At 44.0% G+C, this 14,650-nt stretch overlaps 1 protein-coding gene across 1 annotated transcript in view; it reads left to right on the top strand.

The window, feature by feature from the left end:
• Positions 1–13,118: 13,118 nt before the first annotated feature.
• BFSP1 (beaded filament structural protein 1) overlaps positions 13,119–14,650 on the top strand; it is a gene marked incomplete at its 5' end in the record, with an annotated part of 63,212 nt that continues 61,680 nt past the window's right edge. The window contains one exon of the mRNA XM_084776147.1: positions 13,119–13,152. The remainder of the gene's footprint in view (positions 13,153–14,650) is intronic.

Genomic DNA, 14,650 nt, shown 5'->3' on the forward strand with positions numbered 1-14,650 from the left:
AGGGAATCAGTTTTGTGTCTTTCCATAGTCTTACGCTGCATCTCGGACCCTAGCCTTCATAAGCCTCTAAGTCACCCAGAGAACTATTTAAGATGCAGATTTTAGAGTTTAGGGTCTCTGGTGCCATCAGATGTTGGAACAGAAGAGGTGATGCTGCTGGTGGTTGGTGGACACCTTTCCTGGTCTTTCATTGTTTTGTGACTACGAACTGTCCTTTATACCTTTACCACTACTCCCAGATTTGACTGGGAGCCCCCAGAAGGGCAACAGAAACTTTGGGTGTGTTCTACATGAAGTGGCTCACGCCCTCAACATGCTACACACTTAATAAATGGTTTCCTATGTGAACCAGAATCTGAATATGGTTTAGGATTTATCGGACAAATTGATGCATCTGTTCACTGTCGCCTTTAACCCCCACACTTGCCCCCAGTTGCTCTTGATATTTTTATTCCTCCTTACTCTCAGTAGGATCAAGTTTTAATTTAATGTTATGTTGACCATATGTTGAAACCTAGTTCCCAATGTGACACAGTAGCATTTGGAAGTGGGTCTTTATAAGATAACCGGGTTGTGAGGTCAGAGAGTGCGCGAATGAGCGAGGATAGCAGTCTGTGAGTAAAGAAACGGTTCCACGGCGCGCCCTTCGCCCCAGCCCCCGGGAGGCAGAGCTAGGCAGATCTCTTGAGTTTGAGGCCAGCCTAGTCCTGGTCTGCAGAGTCCACAGAGCAAGTTCCAGGACAGCCAGGGCTATACAGAGAAACCCTCTCTTGAAAAACCAAAAAGGAGGACGAGGAAGAAAGGAAAGAGAAGATTCCTTGTTAGGCACTGAATCAACTGCTCCCTTGATATTGGACTTCCCAAGCCTACAGAATCATGGGAAATTTCTGTTGTTAAACCATCCAGTCTATGGCACATCAGTCTATCATAGCAACTTGGCAAGACTGCGACACAAAAGAGTAGGAGACAGGTGTGTTCCATTTGTCTCATTTAGAAAGTATTTTGGGTACTGATTCTGTGAATATCGAAGTGATTTCATTTTAAGCCACTAATCTGAGTAACAAGGAAGAATAAATTATACAGTAACGAGATCACAGAGAGCCGTGGAACCCTGTCAGAACCGAAGATAGGAAACTATTTTGATGTCTGTTATTTTCCACCACAAATTCATTTCCCTGCTTATTTATGTCTGTAGTCATTAAAAGTAATATTAGTCACATTAGTACAATGTGTGTTCTCAGTAGGGAAGATTCAAACTGTTACAGAAGACACCACGGGCACCTGCTGTTCCTTCTACTCGCAGTGCCCTCAGCATTACCACTGGTATGGACGTAGTCTCTGCCTGGTATTGAAACACACACCCTGTGTGGTTGATTTGCATTTGTGTTCTGATTAATAGTTTTATGCTGGGTGTAAATGCTCTGTAGCTTGCTTTATGCAACTAATGATTGCCTTGGCGACTTTTCCTTATCATTACCTGCAGCTGCTATAAGCAAGCATGACTGTCCATTTATTGACTCTTCCCGCACTGAGAGCCATCCACATGATTTCCGGGGTACAGTCATCACCAACAGTGTTCAGTGACCAGCCTGTTACTGCTTCTTGTATACATCTGTGAAAGGGCCAAATAAGGGAGTCTAGTGTTTGGTTTATGGTTACACTAAGTCCAAACTCTACAATGTGTATATGGAAAGTGAATGTGGTTTTCTTTTGCAATATAAGATGACAACTTGGAGCCGGGCATGGTGGTGCACTTGAGAGGCAGAGGCAGGTGGATCTCTGTGAGTTTGAGGCCAGCCTGGTCTACAAAGTGAGTCCCAGACAGCCAAGGCTACACAGAGAAACCCTATCACGAGGGGAGAGAAAAAAAAAAAGTAAATCAAATTTCTGCATTTTGGGACTGGAGAGATGGCTCAGCAGTTAAGAGCGCTGTTCTTCCCGAGGTTGTGAGTTCAATACCCAGCAACCCCATGGTGACTCACAGTAATCTACACTGGGATCTGATGCCCTCCTCTAGTGTGCAGGCATACATGCAGACAGTACTCTTACATAAAATAAGGGAATAAAATCTATTTAAAAATGGCAGCCTGGAAAGATCTTCATTGTACAGTATTAATGGGTGGATGAGTGTATATTGCTTCTATTTTTTAAAAATGTTCCATATTGCAGAGACTTCAAAAGCTAGTGATGTAGGAAGAAGGAAGAAAAGAATGTGAAAAGATCTCATCTCTCTTTTTGTTTGTTTGTTTTAGGTTTTTTGAGACAGGGTTTCTCTGTGTAATAGCTGGCTGTCCTATACTCTCTTTGTAGACCAGATTGGCCTTTGTAGAGATCCACCTACCTCTGCCTCCTGAGTGCTGGAATTAAATGTGTGAACCACCATGACTGCTCTCTTCTTTCTTTAAACAAAACAAACAAACAAACAAAAACAAAAAAACAAAAAACTTCCCAGAATTTCTGCTTTTGTCACCTTCACCAGAATTTCATCAGTGAGATGTTGCTCGTGCCCTAGCCAGCAATGTGCTCAGCTTAGAAACAGGTTTCTTCACTAAGGCATGAAAGAAAAATGGATGTTGAGAGATAAGTAGAGGTGAGTCTACAGAGAAGGTAAGATGAAAAGGAATTCCTTAAACGCCCAAGACCTCTATCATCAGAAGACATGAGTCACAGATGGACTAATCCGGTATTGTATTAAAACGACAAAGTATTTTATGGCAAAAAAAAAGAAAAGAAAAAAAAAAGAAAAAGAAAAAGAAAAGAAAAGATAGAAGGAAGTTGAAGAAAACACATTGTGGGTGATAATTATTGAGCATGAGTAGAGGATGGGAAGAGGGGGCAGGGGAGAGAGAGAGAAAGAATATGAGTTGCCTGTCCTGAAGATTGGCAGCCCTAAGGTTCTGTCATCTCTTGGTTTTTTTGGGACAGTAAAAGTCACTCTTCATATATTAAGCGTTGAACAGATCTGTGTGTTTTAGATAACAATGTGCTACTCACGGTAAATCAGGAGAAAATGGAGTGGAAAGTAGTACAACAGCTGTAACACTGGTTCTTAACCCCTCTTTGCCCAGGGGTTACAGATAACCCCTCTGTGAGATATCTATATATATTTTTTTTTCTCCAGTTTTCTAAGTTTATTTGATCCTCAGCTGTTGGTTTTCTTCCATATTGACTGTAAAATCTGAATGTGGTAGCAAGGACACATGCTACCAAAGTCCATGGTTTGTTGGTGACTCCTCAGCTTCACTATGTCTGGACACACATACATGGAACGGGACCATTTTTTATTTCTTTGGCACAGACAGCTCTGTTGAACGTGGTACCAGTGCATACTTCTGGGATCCCCATCTCTGTTGTGGCAAAGGTGTGTACATTCGACTAAGTGCCAGAGGAGCACGCTTCCTGACGCCTGCTCCAGTGGGTGCACTTGTGAATGCTGACGGTATAGTCTCAAGTGCCCACCTCCTTCATGGGCTGAACACTCTTTTTTCTAATCACCCATTTTCGTGGGGCCATCAGAATGACATCAACAAGGAGGCTTCTGCCTGCCTCAAATTGCAAAAGAAGGACTCAAGAGATTGTCACTACTATGATTTTCATGAAGAATATTAAGCCTCCCACTCTAGAAAGATGAATTTTTGTGCCAACTCTCAAAGCATGTTTATAATCCCTAGATCAGTGGTTCTCAACCTGTGTGTCACAGGTGGGTGTCAAACAGCCTTGCACAGGAGTCACCTAAGACCATCAGAAAACACAGATATTTATATTACAATTCATAACAGCAGCAAAGTTACAGTTATGAAGTAGCAACGAGAGTAACTATGGTTGGAGCCACTCCAACATGAGGCACTGTATTGAAAGTCTGCAGTGTTAGGAAGATTGAGAACCTCTGCCCTAGAAGCCCATGTGCTCAACCTAGGATTCCGGGGAAACTACGGAAGGTGTTCTGAAAAGGAAGTCCAGAGTAGGCATATGTGCACAATCCCACAATTCCTAGACCAAAACTGGTGTCACATTGCCTTGCTGATCAGTTTTAGAACCTCCCAGGGCTGGGGATCTAGCTTAGTTGGTAGAATGCTTGCCTAGGGTACAGGAAGTCCTGGGTCTGATCCCCAACAGCAGGACATGGTAGGGCACACCTTTAATCTTAGCTCTAAAGAGGTAGAGGCCAGAACATCAGAAGGTCATCCTTAGCTACATAGTCTGATGCTAACCTGGGTTACCTGAGGATAAATAAAATGAATAATAGAAAAAGAAAGAAAGAAAACAAATCAAAACTGACAGGCTTTTATGGAGTATTTAAAAGGTACAGTTGGTCTCAATGCTTGCAGAGCTGTTAAGTAGTTGCCTTTCTAAAGAAAGATAAGCCAAAAAAATGTTCATAATGGGACAAATAAAGAAATTGAGAATTTGGTTTCAGGATAAACTCTCCAAAATGCAGAAGAGGTCAAGGGTTAGGTGCAATCACAAATTATAAAGTCAAGGATAGACATGAAGGGAATAGAAACTTTGTAGGAAATCCCAGCCTAGACCATCCCTCCCTGTCTTGCCAAGAGGGAGCCCCAATCCTCACAGGCCTGGATAGGTGAAGATCCTAAGACACATATGACTGCTAGTCAAGAAAGAGATGGAAAAGAAGTGCAGGCACTGTGATGGACAGCAAGCTAAATAAACTCAAGCAGAAGCAAGGTGTGAGCATAGCAAACATTCCCAAAGAGGCCGGAACAGCTGTAAGAAGTTAAAGACATTAGAAACCAACCCAGAGGTAGTTGAAAAGATGAAGTCAAAAAGCTAACTTGGAAGACAGCAAAAAGATAAAAGCATGCAAAGAGTGAAGACATGAAGGATAGGAACCAGCCAATGTCTGTGTAAAGGAATCCAGCACAGTGGCATTAGAAAGGGGGAAGCAAAGGTTTGAAGAAATACTGACTTTGAGGATGACCCACCTGCTTTTAAAAGCAAACCACTGCTTTTATTGTCTCAGCATTTGTTTTGTACCTGTAATGTGCCTGCCCTGTTTGGAGGCTGGAGTGAAACAAGATTCCTTTCACCCTGGACTTTAGTGTAGCAAAGTTCAACAAATAACTATACCGGAAGGACAGGGTTGTGGGCGGGAAACGCTCCACTGATAAACTGGGCACCTGAGAGGTTGGAGTGGCCAAGAGGTGCTATTTAATGACGCTTACATGTCATGAAGGACTGCGACGTGGAATGGTCGTGGGGAAGGGGACATCCTCGATGGAGGAAAGAGCTAGGATGGCCTGTCAAAGAGACAGAGGCCCGAGGAGCCACGGTGGGTGGACCCAGTGAGGCCAAAAGGTGATCATGTAGGGCAGTGTAGCTGGTGCAGAGATAGGAGGATTGCTTGTCTCCTTTCTCCCCCTGCTTTTGTGTCACACATATTTATGTATAAACACACACACACACACACACACACACACACACACACACACACACACACACAGAGTCTATGCTCTGCATGTAAGAGAAAGCATACATTATTTTATCTACTTGTATTTTTTCTATTGCATTGGGTTAAACAGCTATCTCTTGTAGTACTCAGCTATTTGGGAGAATGAGGTATGGTGGTGTATGCTTGTTATCCCAGCACTCAGAAGACCGAGACAGGAGGATTGCAAATTTCAGGCCAGCCTTGTAGCAAAGTCCTGTCTCAAAAAAAAAAAAAAAAAAAAAAAAAAAAAAAAAAAAGCAAAATTATTTTTGACCTACAAAAACAAGGATTTCTTGTGCTCGGTCTCATAACATACTAGCCACGTAGGAGTCTGAGTAGCCTGGTCTAATTTTTTTAGAGGGCTATTTTCATTTTCCTAGTGTCCATTATTACTAAATGTTTCCCCCATGAAAGAGAGAAGCCAAGTGCTAAAAAGAAAAAAGCTTGTATTTAGAGGCAAAACAAGGATCTTGTTTCTATTCTCAGTGGCATATCCTTTTGACACTTTCTGTGACTTTGACCTGGCAGATGTTTCCTGGGGTCCCAGTCTGTGCCAGCTGTGGCTGTGTTAGCGAGAAACACAAAGATGAGGAAGTCCTGAGCCCTCCACAGGGCAGTGACAGGCAGCAGCAGATCAAAGGCAGGAGGCGGATCCCCTGGGATTTCTCTAGATTCTAACCAGCTGGGCAGATCACATCAAGCAAATGCTATGCCACTGCCACCCAGCCAAATGTTACCAGGTCTTAAGGCAGCAAGCCATCCACAAAGGGAAACCATAAAGGTGGCCCATGTGTTGTTTCCTTCCTTCTGTCCTTCCTTCCTTCCTTCCTTCCCTTCTTTCTTTCTTTTTTAATTTCAAGACTAGGTTTTTCTGTGTAGCCTTGGCTATCCTGGACTCACTTTGTAGACCAGGCTGGCCTTGAACTCACAGCGATCCACCTGCCTCTGCCTCCCTGAGTGCTGTGATTATAGGCATGAGCACCTGAGCCTGACTACCATGTGGCTTCTTTATATTGGCCAATGTAAATATAAAATACAGACGAATGAAAAAACAGCTTAAGGGTCTGTGGAGAGGTGAAAGTGTGGAGGAAAAGAGTACAGATGTACTCCTCTCAAGAAATCAGACCTCACCAATGTGGTGGCGCACGCCTTTAATCCCAGCACTCCGGAGGCAGAGGCAGGTGGATCGCTGTGAGTTTGAGGCCAGCCTGGTCTACAAAGTGAGTCCAGGACAGCCAAGGCTACACAGAGAAACCCTGTCTTGAAATCTCCCCCCCCAAAAAAAAGGAAAAAAGGAAGAAATTAGACCCATGGCCTAAGATTCATGAATGTAGAAATATATGGGGGTTGCTTGTGTGTGTGTGTGTGTGTGTGTGTGTGTGTGTGTGTGTGTGTGTGTTGTTTTGGGGGGGGTAAGGGCTGTTCTGGTTACTTCCTTGATTTCTCATCTGGGCATGGAAAGAGTGGTGCCAACTAATGACTCAGTCAAGGAAATTCAGGTCTTCCCAACAAGGAAACATAGTCATGAGCAAAGAAGCTTCTATAAGAAACAGTCAGAAGGCAGGGGCTGCACTGGAGATTTGAAGGTCATTTAGCGCCAGGGTCTTGCTCTTATCACAAGGATCCCGGTATTTTTATCTCCAGACCCTGATCCTGTGCTGTGCCCTGCTAGTCTGCCCTTCATGACATCGCTGGGAGCACCGCTCTCTGCCTCTCCTTGCCTTCACCTGGAGAATGAAGGTGTTAATGATATTAAACAGCCTCTGAGGCTGTAAGATGCGATGTTAGCCCTCTGTAGAACAGTGGCTCTCAACCTCCCTAATGCTGCAACCTTGTTTTTTGCTACTTTTAAACTGTAATTTTACTACTGCTATGAATCAAAATGTAAATATGTTTTCTGATGGTCTTAGGTGACCTCTGCGACAAGAGCGGCCACTACCCACAGTTTAAGAACCACTGCTATAGCTGATTTATTGAGAATCAGTGGAAGAGGTCAGGTTTAGCTCATGAAAGGCAGACCCTAGGCTCAATCCCCAGCACCAAAATAATTAAAATAATATATATATTTTTTTAAATATTGAGAGTTTAGCAGAGCATGGTGGTACACACTTTTAATCCCAGCACTTGGGAAGCAGAGGCAGGCCGATCTCTGTGAGTTTGAGGCCAGCCTGGTCTACAGAGCAAGTCCAGGACACCAGTGCTACACAGAGAAACCCTGTCTCAAAAAAACAACAATAACAACAAAAAAATATTGAGAGTTTAACCTGGCCTTAGTAGTTGCATTTTATGCTAACCATTTGAAGACAGGCCCCAGGCTTTTGCTTATAAACTCTAAGACTTGGGAACTGGGCATAGTGACAGTTGTTTGACTGGTTTTGTTTGTTTGTTTGTTTGTTTGTTTTTTGAGATAAGGTCCGCCGGAACTCACTGTGCGTTTGAGGGTACCCTTGATCATCTGCCTCCACCTGCCTAGTGCTGAAATTGCAGGCAGGTACCGCAGGGCTGGGTCTTGAAACCCTTGTGTCATCTGTGCTGTGCACGCGTTCTACCAGTGGAGCCAATATCCCCAGCCCTTCCTTTAAAAAATAAAAAGAAACCAAATAATTTACCATACAGTTTATTCATGGGGTTCCCGAAGCGTGTTCGAAGGGCCCAAACAGCATTAACCTCACACATTTTCATGACATGCAAATGAGGCCTCGGGCCACATCCTGCCGTCCAGGTGACCACGGTTTTCATCTTGTTTTTGATCACTGGGGAGAGAGGTGCCTGGTTAGTGAACGCTGGCCCAATGTCTCAGAGGTGAGCCGGCTCCCGAGATTTCCTGTGCTGGAGGTGGGAGGAATCACTTGCTCATTTTGTTCTGGATCGCGTGGAAAACTGACTCGCCTGCCCCTTGAGCACAGTGAGTCACTTCCTTCTGCCAACCTCTAAAGTGTCCTTCCTCGGCCAGGCCAGTTCAGAAGCTTCAGAGGACTGCAGGGCCAGAAGGAGACTCCTCCCAGCGAGCACCCAGTCTTTGAAGGTTCAGAGCCGGATCCCTCAGACAGAAGAGAGCACGCAGGTGCTCCGACAGATGCCGAGTGTTGGATTCTAGGCCCGCCATCTCCTCCTTTCCATTTTAAACAACTCTAGGAAAGAAACGCCTGTAGAAGGTGCTGTGGGCGCAGGTTTCACTTATGACTCATGGAAATTTCTAAAATGATAAATATTGGCTCAGCAGCAGCCTGACCTAAGAAACACTCCGCTAAAGCAGATGCCATGGTTACAAGAAAGAAGAGTGTATTCAACAAATAAACTTCAGTCCACGTCCAGGCTGTCGGAGAAGAAAGGACTGAAGCTAGGCCTGGTTTCTCAGCCTTCCTGGCAGGCCAGTGTTCCGTTAGATTTTCCGGAGACCAGAAACTTCCCTTGGAGCGGGTTGCACTGTCTTTCTGACCAGAAAGATATTTCAAATAGTTTGGCTTCTATACTTGGTCCAGATTCTTTCTGCCTAATATAATGAAAATATTTTACCAATCATAAAAGTTAATGAGGGTGAAAAAAAAATGTCCTCTTCAGGAAAGAGAATATTTTCCTTCTGTGAAGATGTTGACTATCTCCGTGTGGAGGGAACTGGGCTGCAGAGACGCCGAGTCTGCAGTAGCAGGTGATGTAGAGAGCCCGCCCAGCTCCTCCCGAGCCCAATTTTTTTACTGGTAATAAAGGGAGCTTTGCTTTATCATCCCATCAGCTGCCTGTACTTTCTTTTCTTTCATTTTTTATTGTTTAAATTAATTTGTTTGTTTGTTTTTCAAGACAGGGTTTTTCTATGTACCCTTGGCTTAGTTGTCCTGGACTCACTTTGTAGACCAGGCTGGCCTCGAACTCGCAGCGATCTGCTTGCCTCTGCCTCCTGAGTGCTGGGATTAAAGCTGTGTGCCACTATGCTCAGCTGCCTGCCTGCATTTTCTAAAGAAGATATCATATGGAAGCTTTACACCCAGTGAAAGCTGCTGAAACACTCAGGAAGATTGTAGCACTCGTCTTGAGCCTGCTCTTCAGCTGGCTTGTCCTGTTGGACAGGTTTATTAACAGAACAGCCTTACTGCTCAGCTATGCTCCTTAAAGTTCAAGGCCAAGTGTGCACATCCACACACACATAAACAGCCACTCACACTCATGTACTACTCACATGCACACACAAACACAGTCACATACCACACACGTATACACAGCCACTCACACCCACATATCACACATACACATATGCACAAATAAACATACATACTAACACCAATAGTCTACATATGTGCACACATAAACACATCCACATACTACACACATGTGTACATAAACACACCATATATCCCATGCCATACACTCACAGGAACATACCGTCTAGAGTCATGGTAAAGATAGGGTAAGGAGGACCAATGGCAAAGGAAGGAAAAGACCCAAACCCTAAACGCTATTTAACTTTTTTATTTTTAAGTTCATAGTTTACACAATTATATGTTTTTTCTCTTATTGAAAATATAAAAAACAGAAAATAGGTTATTTTATTTTATTGGTTTTTTGGAGGGGGGAGGGGACAGGGTTTCTCTGTGTAGCCTTGGCTGTCCTGGACTCACTTTGTAGACCAGGTTGGTCTTAAACTCACAGTGATCCACCTGCCTCTGCCTCCCAGGTGCTGGGATTAAAGGTGTGCGCCACCACGCCTGGCTCCGGTTTTTAATATAATATATCCTGATTACAACCCCCTCTCCCACTTCCACCTCCCCTCCCGTCTCCTTTCTGTATCTTATTAGAAAACATGACCTATGTTTATATATGGTGTAATGATAAAAGCAGGATATTTGGATTACCCACCATCCATAGCTTTTTTCTATCCTTTTTCCCTGTTTTTTGTTTGTTTTTAAATATTTGTTTTATTATTATTATTATTATTATTATTATTATTATTATTATTATTATTATTATTGTGCTCTGCCTGCATGTACACCTGCAGGCCAGAGGAATGCATCAGATCACATTATAGATGGTTGTGAGCCACCATGTGGTTGCTGGGTACTTAACTCAGGACCTTCGGAAGAGCAGTTAGTGCCCTTAACCTCTGAGCCATTTCTCCAGCCCCTTGTTTTTCAAGACAGGGTTTCTCTATGTAGCCTTGGCTTTACTGGACTTGCTTTGTAGACCAGGCTGGCCTCGAACTCACAGGCAAATCTGCCTGCCTCTGCCTCCCGAGTGCTGGGATTATAGGTGTGCACTACTGTGCCAGGCCATCCATAGTTTCTTTTATTTTATTTTTCCTAGTGAGATTTTAAAAATTATTATTAATTAATTTGTTTGTTGACCCGTAGTTTCTTTAATGGTGAGAACATTCCCAGTTCTAGGTATTTTGACACGCACAATTGAACACTGTGGATTCTAATCACCCGTCTGTACAGTAGAATTTGAGAGCTTACTGCTCACAGCCAGCTGTGGCTTTCCGTGTAGAACCGGTCTCTCTGCCTTCGCTCTTCCTCTTGCCTTCCCAGCCTCTGGTAGTCACTATCCTGTCTTCTATTCCTATCAAATCAGTGTGTTTTAGAATCTACACGTGGAAGAAATTATGTGATGTCAGGCTACAAAAACAGCTAACAGGCGCTGGGGAGAGTGAGGCCGAGTGATCACTAGCTCCTCCAGACAAAACCTTTCTTAACATACGGATGACATATGTTTCCTCCTACAAAACCTTTCTAAACATATGGATGGCAACTGAGATAGCTCAGTGGAGGAAGGCATTTGCCACCTAAATTCAATTCCTAAAAGAACTAATTCCACAAAGTTGCCTTATGACCTCCATTCCCACATTCCCACACACATATAATAATTAATTTTTTTAGATACTGAGCATCATGGCTTGGCAGGCACCTGCAACCCCTCATGGGGACAACTGTGAGAGGAGGAAGAGGAGTTCCAGGACACTGTGGGCTACAGAGTGAGATCCTAAAACCCAGCCAATCAGACAGAACTCTGGTCACTAACCAGCCCACTTCACCCTTGCAGTGTATTCAACAAGATATTCAAACAATCCAACAATAACAAGAGTAGCTAAGGCACCTGCGAAGCATGTGAGGATCCTAGGACTCTAAGGAAGTTGCCCAAGGCCACAAATAGTAAAGCTCTGAGGTCTCGCTGATCAGCTCCCACAGCCCCTCGAGGATGGATGGACCTCGCTCCAGCAATACAGAAACCATGCTGGGACAGAGGCAGGGCCTCAGGGTGAAAACGCCAGAACACATTGACGGGACCTTGGAGAGCAGCAGCACAGACGAAGGGCACATGTGCTCCTTTTTAGATGTCCCTGAGGTGACAAAAACCTGGGTGCTGTGTGGTCTGGAATAGCAGTGTGGACTTGGAAGGAGGAAGCAGGACTGCTGGGAAACTTATCTCAAGTTCCATGAAGGAAAGAAACGGTGTGGGCCTGGCTCTAGCACTGAACAGCGCGCTTCTTTAGGCCAGCCTCTTACTTACTGCCCTGATAGGAATAGAACACTTCCCACCCTTCAGGCAGTGACAGGAGTGTCCCTGCAGGTAGCCAGGGTGACGCTGGCAGCCACATGCACAGCCACTGGGATGGTACTGGCAAGAATGCCTTGCTGTCTGCCAAGGGAGAAGGTTGGGCCAGGATGCAGACTGCCCTGGGAAATTCTGCAGGTTGAACCAAATGACATTAGCAATAAATTCAAAATGGAAACAGTTTTGGTCCATTTTTTTTTTCTGGATCTAAAAAAAAAATATGTTTATGGCATAACTAATCTCATCCCTTCAGGATGTTTATTGTTCGTGAGGCTCACTGTAGACTCTTGTCCAGAGGCGAGAATAACACAGACTCTGTTGACCTATCAGTTCCCAATAGCGACAGGTGCCAATGCTATAGTATATGTTTCAGTGCCGAGCACTCAAAGATGGCGCATGTTCGCGCGCGCGCATGCTTGAGTGTGCCTGCTGTGGCAAAAGGTGGGTGTCAGAGAGCAACTTACAGGAGTTGATTCTCCTCTTCCACCATGTGGACTCCAGGGACTGAACTCAGGCCATCATCAGCCTTGGTGGCCAGCACTTTTACCTGCAGAACCATTTTAGTGGCTCTCACGCTTTAGCAGTGCCTATGTCCTTCCTCAGCCGACCTCCGTGGGCACCGCTGCTTGTCTGCTCTCCGTGTGTTCAAGTCTGTTAAAAATGTATGTCAGCGGAGATGTGTGTGTGTGTGTGTGTGTGTGTGTGTGTGTGTTTTGTTTGTTTCACTAGTGTAATTCTCTGGAGGATTTTTTAACTTAAAAAAACCTTTTTGACAATTTCCTATATGTAAAACAATGTATCTTGATCCTATCCAACCCAAACTTCCTGTCTCACTCCCCAAAGCCCCCAACGTCTTCTCCCTCCCGCCTTCACAAAAGCTTCCTCATTTCTGCAATCCACTGAGTGCATCTTGTGCAAGCATGGGCGTGAAGGCATCCTTCAGAGCAGGGACAACCTCCCGACAGCCACACCCCAGAAGAAACCCGACTCCTCCTACCGCAGCGCAGCAGCCAATCGCTGATAGCTGCACGGGGATGGCGTCTCAGGGCGCCTCTCCCAGTTAGGCTGGGTTGCTGCCTGGTTTGATCTCCTGCAGGAAACCACATCAGTGCATGTCCTTTCCAGAAGGAAGCATTTCAGTTGGGAGGGTCATGCTGGTGGTTAGTATTACCAATATTTTGTTCCTTTTTACTGCAAAGTCGAATACTGTAGTACTAATGCCATAGTTTAACCATCTATTGAATAATATTTGACCTGCACTGGGCCTACACAAGACTGGGCCTGTCAACATTCAGTCAGGGGTTAGGGAGGGACTCACGGCACCTCACTGTTCTAAAACATTGGCTACTGATGAATTCTGGAGGGGATACAGTCTTTTTCTCCTTGAACTATCAAACTCCAAGGCTTTGGTCACATAGGCAAAGCAACATGAATTGTGGGAAAGAGGCATAATTCTTATATAGAGTGAATGGTATAGATCTAGTTTGTTTTTTCTACATATAGATGCTCAGTTTCTCAACGTAGTTGGTAGAAGAAGGTGTCTGCCTTTTCTCCAATTTCTGACACTATAAAAACTGACTTGGCTGGAGCTGTTTCTGTGGCTGATTCTTTTCCGTTGGTCTCCAGTTCTTTCCCCAACTCTATTTCATGCTTTTTTTCATCACTATAGCTTGAAATTGGTCTTTTTTTGCTCAAGACTGCTTTGACTATTTAGGGTATTTTGTGTTTTCATGTGATTTTTTTCCTATTTCTGTAAACAATGTCACTTGAATTTTCGTGGGGGTTGATAGAATTTGTAGGTTGCTTTCAGTGTTAGAGACATTTTTGTCCATCCGGACAATACATGAGCATAGGCAGTCATTGCACGTTACAGCATGTCTTTCATTCTTTCTCTGCTGCTCTAAAGTTTAATTACAGTGGCCTTTCACTTCCTTCAGTTTACTTTTTTTAAAAGTCTGTTGTGAATGGAATAGTTTCTCTTATATTTCTCTCTGAATATTTGCTACTAACACACAGGAAAGCTACCTATTTTTTTTTAAAGTTGATTTTATTTCGTTCTACTTTATTCTAAGTGTTTATCAGATTTTAAAACTTTCTGGGAGTCTTTAGGGTTTTTAAAATATAGGGTCATATCACCATAAAACACAAGGTCATTTCCCGTCTCCTTTTCTATTTGTATCCCTTTTGTGTCTTTCTGTTGCTGAGTGGCTCTGCCTGAGACCTCCAGCACTGCATTAAATAAGAGCGAAGAGTGGACGCCACTGCCTTCTTCCTGTTGTTACAGGATAAGTCTTCAGTCTTTTCTTGTTCAGCATAATATTTATTACAGGTTTTTTCATCATACACGGCATGGATTATGCTGAGGTGTAGCCCTTCCAGCCTTTGCTTCCTCAGGCTTTCATAGTAAAGGGGGCCGCACTTGGATTTGCTGCATCTATTGAGGTGATCACGTTTTCTTTCCCTGAGTCTATTTATGTCTTGCATTACTTTTATTGATTTATACATGTTGAATCATCCTTGTATTCCTGAAATTGATCCAACTTGGTCACGGTACGTGAGTATTTCATTGTGCAGTCGAATTCAGTTTGCAAGCGTTTTGTTGAGAAATTCGTGTTCCTATGTGTCAGTGACGCTGGCGCTTGCACATGCGCACATGTG

This window comes from Acomys minous (assembly GCF_964271855.1).
Source record: "Acomys minous genome assembly, chromosome: 3".
Classification (NCBI taxonomy): Eukaryota; Metazoa; Chordata; class Mammalia; order Rodentia; family Muridae; genus Acomys; species Acomys minous.